This window comes from Megascapheus bottae, unplaced genomic scaffold, assembly GCF_031878675.1.
Source record: "Megascapheus bottae isolate mThoBot1 unplaced genomic scaffold, mThoBot2.hap1 HAP1_SCAFFOLD_40, whole genome shotgun sequence".
NCBI classification, from domain to species: Eukaryota; Metazoa; Chordata; class Mammalia; order Rodentia; family Geomyidae; genus Megascapheus; species Megascapheus bottae.
The window spans coordinates 3,452,778-3,476,134 of NW_028327715.1; the positions used below are offsets into that span (position 1 = coordinate 3,452,778).

The 23,357-nt window shown below is 43.3% G+C and overlaps 1 pseudogene; it reads right to left on the reverse strand.

Annotated features, from left to right (window-relative positions):
* LOC150039362 (piezo-type mechanosensitive ion channel component 2-like) overlaps positions 1-23,357 on the reverse strand; it is a 195,629-nt pseudogene that overhangs the window by 4,867 nt on the left and 167,405 nt on the right.

The window sequence follows — 23,357 nt, forward strand, 5'->3', positions numbered from 1 at the left end:
TTACCTAGCATGCACAAAGACCTGGGTTCGATTCCTCGGTACCATATACATAGAAAAAAACCAGAAGTGATGCAGTGGCTCAATTTGTAGAGCTCTAGCCTTGAGAAAGTCCAACAACAGTGCTCAGGCCCTGAGCTCAAGTCCAGGACTGGCAAATCCCCCACCCCCAAAACCAAAAAACTAGACTGGAGGTGTGGCTCAAGAAGTACAGTGCTAGCCATGAGGGGAAATGTTGAACAAGGGCCTCCAGCTCTCAATTCAAACTCCAATACCTACATATACACAAAAATTGAATTCCTGATGTATGAGGGCCTGGGTTCCCCTGGGTAAGAGTGGAGAAGTGAGAGGAGTGCAGGAGTGTGACGGGAAGGAGGAGGAGTCTGCACGCTGCACCCATAAGGCAGGAGGTCATTCCACTGGATTTAAAGCAGGCAGTAAGATTCCACTAAGTGCTGTGGGCAGTGAGAGGGGAAGCTCTGCTCCTTAGGAGCAAAAGTGCTCCAGATCCACCCCTGCATTCCTGCGGAAAACTTTCTCCTTTGTTCTCTCCGAGTCCCTCCACCTCCAGTACCCGGACTGAACTTGTGCTTGCTAGACACATATTCTGTCCATCCACACACTACTTTTTTTTTTTTGCCAGTCCTGGGGCTTGAACTTAGGGTCTGAGCACTGTTCTTGAACACTTTTTGCTCAAGGCTAGCGCTCTTCCACGTGAGCCACAGCACCACTTCTGGCCTTTTCTGTGTATGTGGTATTGAGGAATTGTTAAGGGGAGCAGGGAGTGTAGAGGGGAGCAGGGACTGGTGCCTAAGAGTTCCCCTGCCCCATTGTGGAAGGTCGACAATGGTACAGCCCAGCCACCTTGACCTCCCCACCCCCCCCCAATGAGGAGGGATATCTGGTACAGCCCAGTCGCCTTTGCCCTTCTAGGGAGGGGCAACCTTGACCTTCTCCCCACCCCCATGAGGAGGGATATCAGCTTGGGTGGGGGTGGGCCCCTTTTGTGTGGAGACCTTCCCAATTTGCAACTCCAACTAAGGTGATAGGTAAATGCAAACACTGGGCTGTAACCCTATTGGCTACCTGCGTGTGGCTGGAGCTGGCTATGGTCCCTCTGTGTATGTAACTATCCCATTGGCCACCTGTGTGGCCAGGTTCCACCGCATGGGTTTTGCCCTTAAAAACCCTGCGTGAGAGCCGCTCAGGGTCACAGTGTCAGCTCCCGAGTCTGCACTGTGTCGCTGGCTGGTCAGTTCACCATCTATTTCTCCAATAAATTCACCTTTTTATATGAGACTGTCTCTGTGTGGTGGACTCTGGTGGGACGTGGAATCCCCACCTGGAGGGATGTGGAATCCCCTCCTCTTGACCCCATAACAGAATCAAACCCAGGGCTTTGTGCATGCTAGACAAGCACACTACTACTAGGCTATGCTCCTGGTCCCCCGATACCTTTTGTTTTTAGTTTGGGTTTTTGTTTTCTTAATTAACTTTATCTGGGCTGGCCGGACACCAAGATCCTCCAACCTCTTCCTCTTTAGTAGTTGAGATTACAGATGCACACAAATTCTAATATTCTAATTTAGAGCTTCACAAATAAAACTAGAGTTCAGTATTTTAATATTGAATTAATTGATAAATTAATTAGTTGATTAATATCTATCAAATATGGTGTGTGAGTTTGTGTGTGTGTGTGTATACACAAATGAGCTGATTTGATTTTCCACTATTCAGTCAATGAAGCAAGTTGAGGGCACTCCTGTCAGTACACCATAATAACACTGCATTGTGAAGGAATCTGTGAGATCAAGAAAAATGTGTCTCTCTTGCCCTTCCTTCCTTTCTTTTCTTTCTTCATTCTTTTCTCCCCTTTCTACCTCCCTCCCCCTCCCTTCCTTCCTCTCTTTCTCTCTCCCTGTCTCATTTCCTTCCTTTTTCTCTGTCTCACTTTCTCTCTCTCTCTGTCTTTCTGTCTTTGCCTCTCTCTCTCTCTTTCTGTCTCTCTCTCTTTCTCTCTGATGGTACTGGGACTGGAACTTGTTCCAGCATTCTGCTACTTGATTTAAGCCCCCAGCAAAGCAGATGTGTCTTATCTCTGTCATGGACAGCTGTGGTCTGTTCTGCTAAAGTGGGCCCTAGTCCTCAGCTATCTCAATAGCCGCTGGAGCTAGCTCTTGTTCCTCCCTGCTGTGTTCCCTGGGTGGTTCAGGATGAACTCTGGATCTATCTCCAGGCAGGTGGCCACTTTTCTAAGGGATTGCCATTTTCTTCTCTGAACTACTCAGTCATCCCTTTCCTAGGCACTTAGCTCTTTACTACAGGCCAGTGGGGAAACTCAGTTCAGCAGCCCTGCTCTGTTACATTTCCCACCAGCTTCCTGGAGCGCTCTGGGAAGCAGCTGTAAGGAAATCATTGTGGAATCTGCCCAGGAATAAGTGGCCTGCATGAGTGGGCGTGTGCCTTTCTGGAAATTGTTCTTGTTCATCAACTGTATTATACTGTGTTTGTAGGAAATCAACCTATCAAATATACTGAGTGGAACAGCTCACACCTGTAATCTTAGCCACTCGAAGAATATTGTGATTGAAGCCAACACAGGCAAAAACTTTGCATGCTTGCATGCCCCTGTTGTAAGGACCCGACCGAAAAATAGCAAAGGCACAAGAGGATTGGAGTGTGGTTCAAGTAGTAAACACCTGCCTAGCAAACTCAGGCCCCTGAGTCAAAGCACCAGTACAAAAAATACAAAAAGGAACACCTGAGTGGGAATTTGTGTCATTAGAGACTTTTTGTCTTGTCATTATTCCCCGAACAATACGGTCAGCCCTGTATTTGCTTAGCATTTGCATTCTTAGGCTTTATGAGTAATCTAGGGATGACAAAGTACACAGATTATCCTTGGTATATACACATACACTACAACATCATTTTATGTAAGAAACTTAGGCATCTGGCAGACCTGAAAGAAGAAAAAGTCTCCCATGGATTCCCAATGAACATGACCATTGAAAGAGAAACCAGTTTTTGAACTAAGCGTTGTTAGCGGAGATACACAACTGATCATTTATCTGTGGAAAAATGACTTCCAGGGCTGAAGTTCTGTTTGAATCTGGAATGCCCCTTGGTGGTCTGTGTGCTAAATTCTTCCTGCTCCTGGAAGGGGCTGGGTCTTAGGGGGAAGACCTTGGTGGAGGACTGTGGGATTTTGATGTTTTTCTCTTTCTACTTCCCAGTCACCATGTGCTGAACACAGGACTTTGCTACATGGCTCCTGCCTTGGCGAACTGTGCTGCCCAGTGCCCAAAGTAATAAGAACAAGTGGTCAAGATAGCAAGTCACAAATCTTTCCTCTCTTTAAGCTGATATATCACAGGTGCTTTGTTATGGTGTGAGTGATCTAACACTTGAGAGTGAGCCGAGTGCTGCCATGATATCTATCTGTGTGGCTGGTACATATCTTAGCAACCTACCCTTGAAGCAGCCAATTTAGTAACAGAGTGACTTTAATTGCCATCTTCTTTTCTTTTTATGGACCTTTTGATTACTCGTCTTAATTCTCTTTTCTGTTTAGCTTGTTGATTATCTCACAAATCAATTCTAGTTTGCATTCTTTCCATTATTTCAAGTTGCTGAAAACATCTATTCTCCTTAGAATAAAAATTATTTTTTTTCTCATATGTAATGATTTCTACCCTCAGTGCCTCTTTGGTATGGTGGCTCTTCGCTCCTGTGTTCTGGTTTACACACAGTTTGTGCTGCCTTGATCTCTAAGCTGACAGTATTGAGGGGTAACGAAGGCTTTACAAGGCATTTTGACTTTGTGAATGGATTGATGTCTGTTGGGAAAACAGGCTTGCTATCATAGGAGCTTAATTTCTTTCTTCTTCAACATAAGCCCGGCAGTTTCCCTGATTTTCTGTCATGCATGGATCAGTGGGAATTCATTAGTAGAAGCCAGAACTGGGAACCCAAACAACCTTCCTTTCTTTAAAAATCACCCAGTCTCAGGGTTTCTGTTAGATCAGCAACAACAAAAATGAACCAAGTTGAGTACAATGGCTCACTCTTTATCAGTTCTGCAGTTCTGGCTGTCCCAGGTATAAAGTGAAACTCTGTCAAAAAAAAACCCAAAACATCAACATAAAGAGGGCTGCTAAGGCATATGGCTTAAGTGGTAGAGCAAGTACTCAGCAAGAAGGAAGCCTTGAGTTCAAATCCCAGTGCTTCCAACCTCCACCCCCCCAAGCCCTCCCCCCCAAAACGTAGATCAAGGCATCCTGTTATTATGTCAGTTCCTTTGCTCCCTTAACGTAAGACCATGCCAAGACAATTTCGAGCACCTGCATTAGTGCTATCTCTTTTGCTCTACTAGCCTCATAAACACAGAGGCTGCAGCATGATGGGCCTATGTCTGGAATGTGAAAAAAGCACCAGAAACTCAAAGTACACAAGAGAATTTATGTAGATCGGGGGAGACAGTTCCAAAGAATAATGTTTTTTGCATGCCAATAATGGGACTTGAACTCAAGACCTTGCATGATGTCCCTTAGCTTTTTTTTTTGGTGGGTCATAGGGCTTGAACTTGGCCTGGGTGCTCATGTCCCTGAGCTCTTCAGCTCAAGGCTACCAACCTACCCTGAGCTAAGCCCCATTTCCCATTTTCTAGAGGTTAACTGGAGATAACAGTCTCATATCCTCCTGTGCCTGGGCTGGCTTTTAATCTTGATCCTCAGATCTCAGCCTCCTGATCAGCTAGGATTACAGGCCTGGTTCACCACACCTGGCCCTTAACTTTTTCACTAAAGTGAGCCACAGCTCCACTTTTGGCTTTCTTTTCTGTTGATTGTAGTTTATTGGAGATTAAGAATCTCACAGTCTTTCCTGCTCAGGCTGGCTTAGAACTAGGATTACAGGTGTGATTCTGGGTATTTTTATTGCTATTACACAAGAGGTTCTTACTTTATATGCTACCTAAACTTTTGAAAAATCCAACAAATCTCATCTGTATTTGAATATTTAACACAGTGGAATAAAGAAATACTTACACTTGAATTTCTTTTGTATAAAGAGGTTCATTCCCTAGCTGTCCTGAAAGAAGGTGAACATGAGCTCCGGCCATCTTCCACACTCCATAGCCTCTGCCCCAGAGAGCACTGTGACAATAACTTTAGTATACTGCACCCAGAGGCAGAAAATATTTGAATGCTATTGCTGACACCGGCAAAAGTAAGATCAAAACTTCCAACTCCAGTGAGTTGCAAATCAATGCACAATTATTTATAGGCCATGACCATTTTTGCCTCTGCCTGCATTCATTTGGCCATAAAACTCCCACCAGCTATATGATCCTTGTAAGCAATCTGCTTTACAAGTGAAACAAATGAGAAGGAGGCACTTTTATGGGCTTCTTACCTTTTCTGATTCCCGCCAGCACTTCAGGATGAAAATGTGGGCATAGATGTCCTCCACACAAATCCAGCTGGAGAGGCTCAAGGTCGTATCTGTCCATACCCAATCCATCACTGCCCTCAGCTCAGTCAGGAATGGAACCAGGCGGAACCTGCCAGAAACCACCTCTGGTCAGAGAAGTCTTTGTGTGGTGGCCCCATTATCTACCTCACCTCAAGAATGCATGCACTTCCTTTGTTTAAACCTAACGGATGAAGACAAACTCTCAAGGTGACTCTCCCAGGAAAATCAAACTTGCATTATGAGCTCAATATGTACATTAGTATTTTTCATTCTTATCATGTTCTCTGGTAATTATATAATCAATTACTATTTCTATTTGTTTGCATGCATGCATGCATGCATGCAGGGGTGTGTGGTGTGTGTGTGTCTCATGGATTTTCTGCGCAGGCTAGAATCAAACCATGATCTCCAGCTTTCAGTTTCTTGAGTAGCTAGGTGTGATCCCCAGCATCTGGCTGGGTTCCATTTTTAATGACATAAGTTTCATTCACATTTATTTGTTTATGATTATCTGTTGGCCATAGGGTTACTGAACTATGTGTTACTTCCTGATGGATGTAGTAGTAAAGACAATACATCTGGTAAGAGAAGATGAGGGCAAAAGGGAAATGTCAGGGGGGATAGGACATGCCACTGGGAGGCGAGGGCAGGAGGAAGCTCTGTGGGAGGACCAGTCGCCTCTGTCTTAGCCTCCTTTGCATGTTGTAGCTTGGCCTAGGCTCCTCTAGGCATGGGGGAAGATTCAGATTTAAGAAGGGCACAGACCTTCTCCCAGCCTGGGGAACTAGAGACTGTTCTAGAATTCTGATCACTGAGAAATTCCCACCTGGGCTCTTTTGGCTCCTAAAAGACATATGTACTAGGCCTAGGCCCAACCTAGAACTGAATGCTCAATGTGTTGTTGTTCACAAGAGCTGGATATCCCCCATTCCTCTTCTGGACTGGATAGCCAGTGCTTAGGTGTCTCATGTGTCTTATGTGTCTCATGTGGTAATGTGACTGACATCCAGGGCGATGTAGAGAAGATGCACTGAATCATGGCACTGAAGAACATACTACCCACAGCAAAGCATGCTGATAGCATTCAGATGTTTTTTTTTTTTTGGTTGGTCATGGGGCTTGAACTCTGGGCCTGGGTTGTCCCTTAGCTCTTCAGCACAAGGCTACTGCCCTACCCCCTGAGCCACAGTGGCACTTCCGGTTTTCTGGAGATTAATTGGAGTTAAGAGTCTCATGGACTTTTTAGTGCCCAGGCTGGCTGTGAAGTGAGATCCTCAAATCTCAGCCTCCTGAGTAGCTAGCATCACAGATGTGAATCACTGCACCCTGCTCAGGTGGCTTTTGGTGGGATAAAAATCCCTCTTCAAATTCCCAAAGTGTTTTTAATGGTCTAGTCTATGCGCTCAGTTTATTAATATTTTAGGATCACACAGCCATTATTATTATTATTATTATTATTGTTGTTGTTGTTGTTCCTGGAGCTTGATTTGGGCGCTGTCCCTGAGCTATTTTTGCCCAAGACTAATGCTCTGCCACTTGAGCCCACAGCTCCACTTCCAGCATGTATTTATTTATTTGTTTGTTTGTTTATTTATTTATTTATTTATTTTGGTAGTTAATTGGCTTGAAGACTCAAGAACTTCTGTGTCCAGGCTGGTTTGGAACTGTGATCCTCTTATTTCAGTCTCCTGATTAGACAGGATTACAAGCATGAACCAGTGCCTGCCCATAACCCCATTTTCACCCCCAAGTATTTTCACAGTAATTAAGTAGGATACTGAAATAGAAAATCATATCATGTAGTTGATCCTAGAATAGCTTTCTTGGCAGGTGAGGGGCAATTACACTCAAAAGGCATTTCATGACTGCCATTTCTGCAGTTGCCTTCTTCCTTTCTATACAGAAAACAGCTGTCAGCCTACACTCCACCAGTGATAGTGACACACAGCTTCCTCACCCTTAAAACAAGAAGAGGTTGACATAATTGTAGCTCTTGGTGAGAAAGTTTCCCAGCACTCGTGTCGGGTACCCACAGCGGATTTGATAGGCTGACAGCCCGAAGTAAACACACTTCACAAAGTACCAAAGCTGGGCAACTAGGTTCTGGCTGAATTTCCTAAAATGTAAAAATATACAAAGTCATGAGAATATTTTGCTGCTTCAAAGAGATACAAGTTGCAATTTAAAATCAACAAATCTCATTTTTTGCCACTTAAAGCAATTCTAAGGAATTCTTCATACACAGCAGAGTGTGCCGAAGATAAAAGGTGGGGCAAGAGAATCAAATAATGGAGCTTCCAATGTGCAGTTAGTTTCAAAAGCCATGATTACAGTCAATTGCTATTCAGTGCATCTATTAATAACTTATAAAAACACAAGTGATGTAACTACTTTAGTCTAGATTAAAAGCAATCATGATTGGCAGTTATATTTGGGGGCTAGGCATAGCACCTATTGTTCCATCTCTGCAAGGAGCAGAGGTAGGATAATTTTTTTTACAGTCCTGGGACTTGAACTCAGGGCCTAGGCACTGTTCTTGAGCTTTATCAAGGTTAGGGCTCTACCACTTGAGCCACAGCACCACTTCCTGCTTTTTCTATGGATGTGATACAGAGGAATAGAACCCAGGGCTTTGTGCATACTGGGCAAGTACTCTACCACTAGGACCCAGGATAATCTTGATCTAGGCTAGTCCTGGGCAAAAATGTGAGCGCTTATCTGAAAAATAACTAATAAATAAATAAATAAAGGGAGTGTGGATTTGCACTCAGTTTAGAAGTGATCCCAAACTTTTGCGTCTCATTTCCTTCTGTCTCTGCTCATAAAGATCTCACCTCTCAGTCACACTAGGTAAGATGCAGAACATCCAGAAGTGGATCCCAAACACAAGGATGACCTGGAAAATGACCTTGTCTAGCACAGTCTTCCTGAGGTAGAGTGCTCGGTCCACCACCATGGTTCCAAACTGAATGAGCACCATTACCAGAAATGGCCCAGGGACCTGGTCTTCCGACAGTGAAGAGGTAATGTCTGCAGCCGCCGAATGTTTCTGGGAAGAGACATGAGGTTTAGGCCTGAGTGGTACTGCCCAGTAAATGATGGGCATTCAGAGGCCTTTGCTCAAACTTACCCCAAAGGCCCAAAAGCCAAAGACAATGATGATGAAATCTACAGTGTCAGCCAAGAACATTAGCACATACACGTCAGTCACAGCGCTGTAGTCTGGGTGAATGAGATCATACAAGAACTGTCTGATGGGTACATAAATTTGCAGAGTCCTGCAAGTCAGAAAATAACACATACTTGCTTCAGAAGGAGGAAGAGGATGAGGAGAGAATAATTAGCCCCCATTATCAATAGATCATTCTGTTCTCAGTCTCAGGATAATCTTTCTGGAGACAGATCCTTATAGGAGGGCAGATAGGATTTTTTTTTTGCCAAGACAGGTATGATCTCTGAAGATGATACTGTACATCTCTTCCCTTGCTTGTGGCACAAAAGAGGATTCTGAGCCTTGGAAAGTGGGTTGGGGGTACATCTCACCTCTGGTTGTAAAAAATCAGTAAAGCCACTTCCCCAGCTCTGTGACTAACTTCTGGTATACTCACTTCTTTATTGTAAATGCCTTTGCTTTGATTAAATGCTCTTGAAGTTTTTCCATGTAAAGTTCCCTTTTGCTTTTTTGTTTAATGCTCAAAACACTGCTTCCTTTCTGGCTGCTATTCCGGGTGCTTGTACTGCCTAAAAGCAACAAAGAATGGAGAGAAATCACAAGATGCTGGGTGAGGGGTGAGTCAGACCTGTCACTCAAAGTATCGGGGCAGCCCGTGGAGCCCACATGCTTAATGGTTGGAGGGCACTTGGGCAGATGGCTTCACGAACTAGTGTCTAGTAGGCTGTCTTCTCAACTCTGCGTCACTGAACAACATCTTTGGGGTTTAGCTCTGAAATCGCTGCTCAAGGATTTTCTAGGGACACACTGGAAGAACAGCCTTGAATGTGCTCAACAGTCCTGGTAGAACCTATGGCCCATCCCTGTTTTCATGCCTCGACTTCACTAAGGGTATAATGACAAAAATGAGGTCTGCCAGTGTCTGTCTGCCTCAGAAGCAGGTTCTGAGGACAAACATCCCCAGGCATTTGGCAATTTCCAAATAAATACTAGTTTCCACAAATATGAAGGCCTAGTTACTCAGTTACTCTAAGAGTAGCAACTGTAGGACAAATCTACTTTCTCTTTCTTTTTCATCAGTCATGGGGCTTGAACTCTGGGCCTAGGCATTGTTCCTGAGCTCTTCAGCTCAAGGCTAGGGCTCTACCACTTGAGCCAAAGCACCACTTCCAGTTTTCGGTTTGATCAGATCTCAGCCTCCTGAGTAGTTAGGATTACAGGCGTGAGCCCGGAACAAATCTACTTTCTGATCACACTGACTGTTTAGCAAGTAGTAAGTCATTTAGGAATTAACTAGGTAGTTTTGTGAAAAGCCCCCACTGGCTAAATTAAAATCCACTTTTCAAAGGACTTAGTTCTCTGAATACCATTCCAGCAGAATATTTACGCATCCCGAACAAATCATATGTTTGACATTTTCTCACTAGCAATGTTCTGAAGTTGTCAGTCCTGCAAGGAGTCAGATATTTAGAGCAAAGAAACCATACCAGCAGAGGCAAGACTTAGACTTGTGTTACAATATCCATCTCTTGATAGCACCTAATTAGTAATGTCACTTCCTATGACCCACAGGTTCCAGCAAGATGAGCTCAGCCTGACGCCATGTGGCAGATACCTCTTTTGGACCTATTTGAAGAGAAGCTGGATCCTGGGGAGATCTGGGTGTTTCTGCTGGAACGTTTTCTGCGGAAGGCCGTAGGCTGCTCTGGGAATGTCACGTGCACAGACTCCACGGACGCTGCGAGGTTGATGGACTTGAGTGAATCTAAAGAGTCTCTTCTGCCATGTCTGAGAGAGAGCTCATCATCCGATTCCTCCTTGTCTGTGCCACTATCAACAATGTCATCTTCATCCCACAGGCCATGACACTGAGGAGACAGAAAGTGACAAGGGAAGTGACCATTTCCAGTGGGGGAGCTGGCATTCTGTCGTACAGTATTAAACCAAGTGAACCAAGGGAGAGAAGTGTACAGAAGCTGGACGATGGTCCCAGGAAAAGAGAGAGGGCTGGCAGCAAGCAGTCTGATGGATTAATAGAGAAGATCAAGAAAGCTCTGGCAGCTGGAATAAAGATGAAATAATTGCTTGGACAAAAGCGTTTTCCAGAACACGTCTTTGTGTTCAAAGCTAGCATTGGGAGTGTTGCAATGAGGTAGCCCTGAGAATTCCCCTGCACTCCAAATCCACCAGCACCCCTGTTTCCCATAGTGGTCCTATCCCTCCTACAGCCTCACAGTGAGAAGTGACCGCTGGCTCACATCAGGGAGATTCAGGAACAAAGCAAATATTCTCAAATATGAGGCAAATATCCTACTCAAATATGATGCTCTCTGCAAGAGCCTGGTGTTTACTTAATGGAAATGGAATGAGGAGCTGATGAAGAGAGGAAAAATGGCAGAACAAGAGGCTGAGAGCCTGGGGATCTCCCTGGAGCCAAAGGCTGCCTGCATAAAGCTATAGCATGTAGGACAGCCTTGCCCTGTGCATGAAGTACTCCAATGGGGTTGTCCTCTGACTGGGAGATCTGTCAGGCTTGGTCCTTCTTATGACTTATATTTAAGAGGCCAAGTGGTTGGAGATCAAGTCAGAAAATGATCAGTTCACCAAAAGACAATGTGTGTGTGTGTGTGTGTGTAAACTCCAAGCCTGTGCCCAAAAGGATCCTAGGAACTGATACACTAGTTGATAAAATACATTTAAAACACTTTATCAAAAGCTAACTTTCAAGTAACAGGAGGATATGAGTACAGAAAAATACTATGGGATAATTTGAATTTCATTAACATGGAATGGCACAATAAAGCTTTGTTTATGACAGTGTGTGAGAAGAAAGATCCCACACCACTCCTTAGCTCTGCCCTGCCGGGGGTCTTTCTGGAGTCACATGGTGAAGAGCACCCTCTACAGCAAATTGGCTGTACCAGCTGTGGTCTTTAGCCACCATGGATGGATTCACAAGAGAACCCCTATGGAAGCAGTAACACTAGGAGTAGGCACGCGGTGTAATGGGGATGAGAGGCCTTGTGATCCATTTCTGAGTGTTTTCTGAGTTTCTAGCTGAAGCAAGGTGGAGTTTGGTGTGTCGGCTAAGATCTCAGTACTTAGGAAGCTTCCACAAATGTGGAGTAATTATGATCAACCCAGGGTTGAAATACAGATCAACACCAGTTTCCCTTATGAACTATTTAGAGAAATGGGCACTACATAGATATAACTGTCATTTAAGGAGCAGATGAGCAGAGGCTACCCATGGACCCTTTAACCCCATCCTAAATCCCATTGTTCAAGCTTTCCAGGGAACCAGCACAAGGGCTGGGGCGTCACCATGAGCTGATGAACCATTAGCAACCAGTACCTTCAAGATGGAGCGATGAAAGAACAGGGCCAGGAGCTGAATGAGGTCGTAAAGCACGTAGCCCTCCTTCTTTTCCACTCCGATGATGTTTGGGGGATGGTAAGGTTTATCCTTGTACAATTCCACATTCTTATTCCAGGGGAAGAATCCAAATTGGAAGAAATACTTGACTACAATTGCCACCTACATATGGATGACAGAAATTCAAAGGAAATTCTTTAGGAATAGGTATGTAGGAGAAGCATGGACACAGAACTAGAGGAAAATATGAATTTCAGCGTTTTGATGGGGGGATACCTACAATTATGTGAAATACCAGTATCACTAGACCTCATAACAAAAGCAGAGTCTCATGGTCACAGGTGTCATAAGTTGTAGACACAGGGAGACCATCATGTACTGTGTGTTGCTGTTTAGGCAAGTGTCATCTCATATTGAGGAAGTAGCTTTCATACTGATTTCCTAAAGTCTGACAGTTCTTATGGTTTTTTTGGCATGTGGTTCATATTCTAATGTCAACTTGGTTTCCATGTATGTCACCTTTCATGTGACAGAAGGTAGGTAGCTCAACTCCACCAAGAACATTTCTAGTTTTGAGATGAATGCTGCATAAGCAGTTCTTATCTTCCTTTTCATGCTATGGGTACCGCCCTTACTCATCCTTAGGTGAGGAAGGGGGTCTGAAAAAAATCCCTCACAGAAAGAGGGGTAAGAAAACAGAGAGGTTTCCATCACTTATGATGGATTCATCACATCCCAAGAGATATAACAATGGGAATGTTCAAACAATGGCTATTTTTGGTAAGGCTGGATTAATATTTCAATGAGAATAATAGCTATGTCTTTGTCTTTATAACCTTTATTTTCTTTACAGGAAGAAGGTACATATTTCCAATGCTTTAAACAGTACTTGTGAGATGATTCTCTTTATATCTTGTTTTAATTGCCTGTTGAATGACTTGTAAGCCTATGGAATCTCTAGGCTCAAACTGGACGTCTAAGTCCTGTACCTTAAGACGCACGTGCAGTGCTGTTGACAGTATCCTTAGGTGCCTGGATGGAAACTCAGCCTTCTTCACAGACCTACCCATACTACTCATCACAGGAGCCTGGCACGAGGCTGCAAGGATTCCCTTGGGCTTTTTGGGACTTTACAATCATCTCTGGATTTCAAAGGACAGGCTAGAAAAACAGGTTGCTCTAGCCAAATAAGTACTCTCTAATAAGTACTTATCTGTGTCCTTTCTGTCATTTGGATTTTTTGTGTGCTTATTCGATTTTCTATTGGGATGTATGGAAAATATGTATGTTGTACTAAAGTATCTTCAAAATGATTTTTTGTGCTGTTTTGGGGCTTGAACTCAGGGCCTAGTGCTCTTTGTTAGTTCTCTTGCCCAAGGCACTCTACAACTTGAGCTACATTTCCACTTCAGGCACTTTTTGCTGGTTCACTGGAGATAAAAGTCAGATTTATCTGCCCAGGCTGGCTTTGAATCTCCATCCTCAGATCTCAGACTCTTTGAGTGGATAGGATTATGAGCATGAACATGAGCCCAATTTTCAAAGTATGTTCTCTCTCTCTCTCTCTGTCTCTCTCTCTCTTTTTGATGTCAGTCCTGGGGCTTGGGCATTGTTCATGAGCTTTTTGTGCTCTACCACTTTGAGCCACAGCTCCACTTACAGTTAGTTTGAGACAGGTTATCTTACAAGCTTTCCAGCCTTGGCTGGCTTTGAACCACAGTTCTCAGATCTCAACGGCCTGAGTTGCTAAGATTACAATCATAAGGCATCAATACCCAGTTCTCAAAGTATATTCTTGTCTTTTGTTATTGCAGTGTCTAATTGTTGAGTATTTGCTTGTGCCAGCACTCTGCCTTCGTTTACAAAAGACAGCTACTATCTCAGTGATTACTACTGTGCCGGTCACAACCAGGTATCAATACGTCCCACCATTCCACAACTGAGACACTCCAAGTCAATTATTTGATCTCACTCAAGCTGTCCCCTTGAAACAAAACAGCACTATCATTCACCACATGCTACGGGAACTATGAGGAGGTATATAAATATCAACACTAGGTAACTGCTGATGAAAACGACATGAGTCAAAGAAGGCTGGGTGGGTGACGGGCCTACCTCGGTGTAGACAATAGCCATCATCCAGAACCTCCGGCTGGGTCTGGGGACAGACAGCATGGCCCAGAGAAAGATGAGAATGGGTAGCAGGAGAGTGATCACAGAGGCAGACACCATGTGGTTGAGGATGATCACAAAGTAGCACACCATTTCCGAGCGGGCCACCAGAGTATTGTACATGGCATAGAACAGCAGCAAGAAGCGGGGCTGGCCCACATAGAATTTCTCTGATTCCTCCAGCTCATCATCATGGAACATCCTGTTACAGTGAACACCATCAGACTTTTGTCTCTGACTGTATTTCATTTAGCATGACCCTTCTTGTTGCATTCCCCCAGCCCCAGTCTTTGCCCTGACTTCCTAGTTCCCACTATTTTTTTTTTAGTCAATTTTATCCAGTTTGAGAATCCCTTGTTGAAATGCTTGGGACTGGAAAGTGTTCCAGATTTCAGATTTTTTTTCCCTTCTTCAAAATTTAAGAGATTTGAGTTTCATAATGAAACATTTTGGGTTGGAAACTCAAATCTAAACATCAAGTTTATGTATCCTAATTATTGTATTCGAATAGCCAGGAGGCAATTTCAAAATTATTTTACCAAATTTTGTGCATGAAAAAAGTTTCATGGGATGAGTTGATCTACTTCGTATGCTTGGCATTTAAAGTATTTTGGATTTAAGATGTCCAGATTAGGATGTCTAGATCTCTTTGTGTGCCGATACTCAGGTTTGAACTCAAGACCTCCCATTCTCCCTTGGCTTTTTCACTGAAACTTGGTGGCTACCTCTTGAGCCAAACCTCTAGGCCAGCTTTTGGCTGGTAAACTGGAAATAAGAGTCTCATGGACTTTTCTGCCTGGACAGGCTTTCAAACACAATCCTCATATCTCAATCTCCTGATGGGATTAGAAGCAAGAACCACAAGAGTCCTCTCTAGACTTTCTTAAAGAGAAACACGGCTTCAAGGCCGTGACTCAGTGACTCGTGACTGTGACTCAGTCATGTAGGTACTAAAGAATAAGAAGTCCTAGAGTTGCTAGTGAGCTCTTGATGTCTGGGGCTGAGCTGGGCCATTCATGAGGTCAGAAGATACGTGTTTGTGTAAAGAGCTGGGCCTGCTGCTTGGTCTTACTTGTTGAGCAGTAGCTCGCTGGCTGTCAGCTCATGAGTGAGGGGTGGTAAGATGCTGGACTCTAGCTTGTCTGTGCGGCTGTCATCAGGGCTAACCACCATGTGGTTCTTGGCTCCAGAGTCGTCCTGTGAGGCAAAGGACAGGTGCTCAAAGCTGACAGCCTTGCTGTAAGAGGGAGGGGCCTCCACATCCCCATCGTCTGTGGAGAACTGGGGCAACTCTTCATCAGGAGTGAGGCCAACCTCCTCTGCCTCGGCATCAAACTCCACCACCACCATCACCACCTCCTCCTCCTCCTCCTCTTCCTCCTGTTCCTCCTCCTCCGCCTCCTCTTCCACCTCTTCCTCCTCTTCCTCTTCCTCCTCTTCTTCCTGCTTCTCCTCCTCAGCTTCTCTGAGCTCAGGCTCTAAGCCCATGGCTTCCTCCTCCGCCTCCTCCACCTCCACTTCCTCGATGGTTTCCGTGGTCCCCTGGCATGAGTACAGCATGGTGCACTGTGTAGGTTCACTGTTAGGAGAGAGGATGGGCACAGAGCACTCATCTTAGCGTGCATACTCCCCACGACTAGCCTGAACTCTCAAGACACGCCTCAGAACTCCCAAGAGAAAACATCAAGCAAGAGAGGAAAAGAAATACCCCATTTTCAAAAATGCATTCCAGCTGCTTTGTTCCATCAGACTAATTCCTGGTCTGCAGAAACCGCACACACAGCAGTCTTTCTGATATAGAAGTGGACAGTGAGCACGCACCCCGTTCAAAACCGAAGCAAGTCACATTTCTCTCAAGATGCAAATTTCATCTATGTACAGAGGCTTATCTCTCTCTCTCTATATATATATATATTTTTTTTTCAAACAAAGTTCACAGCCATGAGCTTTGGGGTTTATTTCTAAATCATCATCATCTAGTCAGCATAGCCTACCCAGCAGCAGATGTCTCTGAAGAAGAGAGGAGTGGAGATGCAAAGAACAAGCCATGCTAGTGCCACACATTTTTTTTTAATTAAGATATGTTCTACTCTCAGTCCTACGTAAAGGACCCACTCAGATCGACTGGGATGAGAGGAGTGATCGCCAGTTGAGCTGACCCAGTGATTACTGACCAACAGCTCCCATGATTAGATTCCTGCCACCACGATAGCTTGCAGTCATTTTTCTGGAAATCTTTAACCTTCTCAGTATGGCTTCCCTCTTATGGCCCGCTATACTCTGGGATGTTGTCCTTTCTCCTCCAGGCTCCTAAAGGCATCTGTGTACTATTACTTATTGGTCTCTCTTTCAGAATTTCTCTACACGCTGTGGCCATGGTATACTTTCCCCTGTCTCCTCTCTTTCCTTTCCACCCTTTTCGTCCAGCTTTCCCTATCTGCATGCAGGAAAGGTTAGAACAGAAAACAGAGAAGCCATGCGAGGCCATTTCTGACATGCCTATGTTGCTGTGTCCTTTGGTTGGAGGTGGAGGAAGCCTGAGGACTTCTCCCCACCTCCGAAGAGGAGGTGGAGCCTGGTGGAGGGTGTATATAATTTGTTAGATCCTGAAGCATGCACTAGTGTCTACATGAAATACATGAGCAAGTAGGCCCTAGAAACATGGAGATCTCCAAATGTACAGATAAAATCTATTTTTATTGGTATGTAGTCATGCCAATGAGTATGAATGAGCAGGGAAGAGCCCACATGGCATCTTGTGACAGAAGAACCAGGTCGAACCCTTAAACTTGCTCAGAGCTTTGGTCCTAAGAATGCACATCATGTAGACAGGTCTGGGAATGCAAGGCCTAAGAAGAGATTCATTAGATACCTACCTCCTCTAGATATAGCTCTCTAACAAGCAGAGACATTGTCTCACTGCCCCATGGATTTTCAGATTATAGGAGCAACCCTACCCAAGTTCTGACTTCCTAATGTTTGGGAGTCATGGTAAGCAGAGTTCCTAAGGTTGGGGGGGTATCACATGAGAGCCTGAAGGCTAAGGGCTCCTTCAGAAGTCAGCAAGCTCCAACCAAACCCCCAGCCTACATCCTGCAGCATGCAGTGTTGTAGTGATCCCCACAGCTGCCAGAAATCAAAGTAAGCATCATCAAATTTGCCACCATGGGCTATCAGAGTTACATTTCTTTTAGACTGGGTTATTTTCATGTCAGGATAAGCACAATCTAGCTGGTATCCTTAAACACACTAATATATATATATATATATATATATATATAAATAAAACACATATTATCTATCTATCTATCTATCTATCTGTCTATCTATATACGTGTATGTGTGTGTGTGTGTGTGTGTGTGTGTGTGTGTGTGTGTGTGTCCTGAAGTTTGAATTCCGGACCTGGGCACTGTCTCTGAGCATTTTTTTAAACCAGGGCTGGAGCTCTACCACTTGAGCTAGAGTTCCACTTCTGGCTCCTTTGGTAGTTAATTGGAGATGAGTCTCACAATCTTTCCTGCTTGGGTGGGTTTTGATCCTCAGATCTCAGCCTCCTGAGAAGCTAGGATTACAGGCTGAACCATTGTCACCTACCCATAAAACATTTTTTTTAAATGTCTTGGCTTTGTTTACAGATAATTCATTTCTAAGTAGTTACCTTTGCAGGGGACAGGATTCAATAAAAACATAAGCTATTATATGTGGATGAACATTAAATGATGAAGTTCATCATAGACTGTTAAAAATGAGAGGAGTGGGCTAAAAAAAACCAGCAACGTGGTTGGGATGATTTTGATGAAAGTATCTTACATGCATGTTATAAATATCACAACGAAGCCTCTTTGTACAATTGATCATACTAATAAATATTTACAAAGTCTTCATTGCAAACAAAACAAGTGACAGCCTACAATGGACATACATTTGAAATAATATTCTCTTAAAAAGGCAGTGGTAAAACATTCTGGCTCTTTTTTGTGTGTGGTGTGTGGTGCTGGAGTTTGATCTTGGGGCTTCTACTTGATGGGCAGTCATCCAGCCTTGTAAAGCCATGTCCTCAGGCTTTTTGTTTTAGTTTTCTGGATAGGCCTCAAGGCGTGCTCAGGCTGCCCTGGACCACATCTTCCTGTCTGCACATCCCATCTAGCTAGGATGACAGGCACATACCACCAAGGCCCAGTTTAATGGTTGAGATGGAGGCTCGCTCATGACCTTTTTAGCTAGGGTTGGCCTCCGATTGTGAACCTTCTCATCTTTGCCTCTTGGGTTAGTTGGGATTATAGGTGTGACTTACTTGCCTGGGTATGACTTTTAGGTTAGCTACACACATAAGACATTGGCAGATTTATTCGGAATCAACTAAAAATGGCTATGCACGACAGCTTTTCAGGGTGTGTTCTTTTGTATAGTATGTCTCCTTGGGTTAAATCCTAAGAAAAAGTTTCTATAATTCCTGAGGTTTCGCCATATGAAGGCTGCCAATAGAACCTGTAAATCAAGTATAGGTAGCATGCTTACACATGAGTATTTACAGTCAGAATTTTAAAGAATGCCCTAATAGACAAAACTGAAGTGGGGTTAGTGTCATGGAACAGGATTCTGGGGGACAGTCAGCCTCAGAAGGGGCTACAGTTCTGTTTTTGTTAGTCGTGCACATGCTTCCAAGGCAAGCTAAGAAAGAAACTCAACATACATGTTAAAACTTATCTCTGCAAAGACATCAAGGAGGAAGGGAACCAGATTTCAGAACAAAGCATGCACGAACGAGTTAAGCACCTTGATGCTAAACTGCCACTGTCAGCTGAAGAGGAAGACAAGTCCATGCTGAGTATTTTACGGAGGTTAGGCCGAGCACGCTCGCTTGTTTTAGGAACGGGGTCTTGTCCATCTAAGTCATCAAGGGTAGACTGCCTTGAGAACAGCATGGTGGCTTCGGTGTAGCAGCTAGCATCGCAAACAGTTACAGAAACACAGAGTTAAAAGACCACTGGTCCATCAGCTCACATACAATCAACCAACCTACACACTGCCAAGCAAATAACGCACAACACAATCAACACCACCACCAAACCTGACCACGCAGCCGTGAGGACCTGTTTAGCAGGCTAACAAAATAGAAGAAGGCTGGAATTTAAAAAAAAATACATTGGTGATGATGAATTTTCAAATGACACTTTCTGGGTGGGCCAGGGAAACAGAGTAATTATATGTTTCAGTCATTCTCTCAAAAGGTAGGTTTTCTATCATTATAAGATTGCAATGGAGTTGTTCTTTTGTTTCTCACCAAAAAAATGAGATTTCTCTGGAAATCGTAACACTAAGTTCACCGAGAGCATTTATCAACCCAATTGCATAAACAAGAAAATTAATTTTGCATACAATTTGAACAATGAATTTCACTTTTCTTTTGAAAAAATTCACCAGAATGCTCTGGAATAATGCCACAAAACTGACTTTTCCCACCGTTTTCTGAATGATATTTGGTTAAGCCAAACAATATACACAGAAAAGATACTGGTTTGATATATACCAAGATATCAACCAATATAAAAAGTCAGAATACTAAAAGAAAATAATAAAGGAATTCTAGCAAAGCCAGGTTAGTGACAGGTCACTAGACCTGTCCCAGGAATGTAAGATCCAAGCCAGCTTCCACTGGAAGAATCTCTCCTGGGGAAGACACTGCTATTTTCTAGCATTATAACTTCACAGAGACCTTAGCATTGACCAATTTCTGCTGGAAAATTTGGAAGTTCTAAAGTATAAATTGAAAATGAGGCTCAGTCAGCACAAAAACTCACCTAGTTCCCAACAAAATGGACTTCTTGTATCTCCTCTTTTGTGAGTTTAAAATCAAAATACATTACAGACCAGACCAATTTTTAATGGTTACAGTTTCCTAGCATATTTGTTGACTTACTACTTTATAATTTGGGAGATATTTTGACAGTGTTTAACTCAAAGCAACCAATAATTTCCAATATCTCCCAACTCACAAGTTTTCTCTCTCTCTCATGCTCTCTCTCTCTCTCTCTCTCTCTCTCTCTCTCTCTCTCTCTCTCTCTCTCTCTCTCTCTCTCATATGCTGTACTGAGGCTTGAACTCAGGACTTGTTGCCTCTTAGCTTTTTACTCAAAGCTGGTGATGTACCATATGAATTATAGCCTCATTTCTGGCTTTTTCATAGTTAATTGGAGATAAGAGCCTCATAAACTTTCTGCCAGGGTTGGCTTTGAATCATGATCATCATATCTCAGTCTCCTGAAAGGCTTGGATTACAGGCTTGAGCTACCAGTGTGTGGCTAACTCACAGGTTTTGATCATGAGTATAGTACCTAATTAAAAATCAATCTCATGACTTTATTTTTACCAGTTTACCCCTTTTTTTCCTCCTCACTTTTGATGTGTATTCAGTTAATCTCCTTAGACAAGGTATAAATTTTAGAGTTAAGAACCGCTAGTATACGAATCATGCAGGTTTTCTTTGTGAACTATTTCAGTTTTCTTTGTTCTCTCTCTGTATATATGCGTATCAAACTATTTGTTCAAGCAAGTCCAGGTAGGGTTTTCAGAAAGCTGAAGAAATCCTTATTTTTTTTTTACAAAAATATTACACAATTTCACAATGATATGTGTCTTGCCTCTTTAACAAGGGGTTAATGCTACCATTACCATCAGTGTACTAACTCATGAAAAGAAACTATTCCATTAATTTTCCTTTTCACTTAGATATCTTAGGGACAAAAACAATCCCTTTATTATAAAACAAGACAAAAATGTTAAAAACAGACATTTAAGAAAACATTATAAATCACATTAGAGACAACATACTTTCTTGAAGGAAAGATAACAATGGAATAACATAGTATGCATATATAGAATGAGATCCTTCATTGTGTAGAAGGAAATAATTTGAACTGAATATGATTTTATTTTTGCATAAATAAGGCAGAGCTACCCGAACCTTTTAAATTTGGCACCTGAAAAGCTATAGTTTGGGTTAGATTCTGTCCACCCTAGACATACACAGAAAAGCCTTGCTCAAAAACTGAGGGCAGGGCCGGGAGTTTGGCCTAGTGGTTAAAGTGCTTGCCTAGCATGCATGAAGACCGGGGTTTGATTCCTTGGTACCACATACATAGAAAAAAGCCAGAAGTGGTGCTGAGGCTCAAATGGTAGAGCTCTATAGTCTTGAGAAAGTCCAAGCACATTGCTCAGGCCCTGAGCTCAAGCCCAGGACTGGCAAAAAAAAAAAAGAATGTCTTTGGGCCGGGAGTTTGGCCTAGTGGTAGAGTGCTTGCCTAGCATGCACGAAGACCCGGGTTCGATAGTTCGGTGCCACATACATAGAAAAAAAGCCAGAAATGGCGCTGAGGCTCAAGTGGAAGAGCTCTAACCTTGAGAAAATCCAAGGACAGTGCTCAGGCCCTGAGCTCAAGCCCACGACTGGCAAAAACAAAACAAAACAAAACAAAAAACAAAAAAACTGAGGGCAGTATGCATTTTTAAATGTGAAGCAAATGGATGGATGGGGTGAGTAAATGGACATGAGATTAGACAGACAGATGGAGGGATGGACTGGTGAGTGAGTAAAAGATGGGTGGGTAGATGGATGAGTGGGTAGGTGATGGAACATTTCTCAGAAGATGTGTGTCTTTATTTACATGAGAGGTTTTTGTTTATAAACAGGCTCTAAAGTGGATGAATATGGACCTTGTAGTTAGTACTCAACACAATCAGAATGTTCATTGCTCTACCATCCTGAACACTATACCTGTGCGTGTATGTGTGTTCACCTGCTCATGTTCACTCTGATTGTTGTTCTGTTCTGACTACAATGCTAGGGTCCAATCCCAGGGCCTCATACATACTTAGCATGCAAGAGCTACATCCTTAGCACTGATTGCTTGGTGAGATAAAATGGAATACATCAGAGCTTAGACAGAATGTGAGTTAAATGAATCTTAAGTTTTGGCATTAAAGCAAATTAAGGAGAGAACAGAGATTTCATTGAAGTACATTGATTTATAGATACAGAGACATGTTACTAAAAAATAAATTTAAGAAGACTGCTGGGCCTCCAGGAATGGAAACAAGAGGTTTTTTTCCCTTGTTGTTCCTTTTTTTTTTTTGACAGTCCTGGGCTTGAGCTCTGGGCCTGAGCACTGTCCTTGGACAGTGCTAGAGCTCTACCACTTGAGCTTCAGCACCACTTCCAGTTTTTTTTTCCTATGTATGTGGTACCAAGGACTCGAACCCGGGTCTTCGTGCATGCTAGGCAAGCACTCCACCACTAGGCTAAATTCTCAGCCCCTGTTCCTTTTGCTTTCTTTTACTTGTCTTGTTTGTTTGTTTCTCTGTCTCTGGGAGGGTAAGCGGGGCACAGAAATAGACAGACAAAGGTGAACAAATAAAAAAATGATACTCACTAGACAGTATGTTGAAAATGAACTAGACAACTTGTGGATGGGGGACAGGAGGGAAAAACTAGGAGAGAGAGCGAGAGAGAGTGAGGGAAAGAGTGACATTGTCCAAACAGAAATGTACTCATTTGTGTATGGTGTATTCATGTGTATATCTTCTGGAGGATGAGGGGGTAGAGAACTCAAAGGAAAGGGGGCGAAAGTGCAGCAGTGGAGTTAGCTGGATGCTGATGAAGGTGAACTATACAATTTGTGGGTAGAGATAGGAAGAAGGGACTGGGAGAGAGCAAGGTGAAAGAAGACACCGCACAAAGGAAATGTACTCATTACTTGACTCATATAACTGCCATCTCTTTGTACATCACATTTATAATAACAATAAAGAGTAACTTTTTTTTTCCAGACCTGGATCTTGAAGTCAGGGCCTGGGCACTGTCCCTAAGCTTCTTTTGTTCAAGGTTAGGACTCCACTACTTGAGCCACAGCACCACTTCTGGCTTTTTCTGTTTATGTGGTACTGAGGACTCAAATTCAAGACTTAATGGCCTGCTAGGCAAGCATTCTACCACTAGGCCACATTTCCAACCTAAAGTAAAAAATTTAAAAAGTCATAGAGTGCTACCCTTGAGCAAAAGAATTCAGGGATAGTGTCCAAGCACTGAGTTCAAGCCCCATATCCTACCCTCCCAAAAGATACTTGTTACCTGACTTATGTAACTGTAACCCCACTGAATATCATCT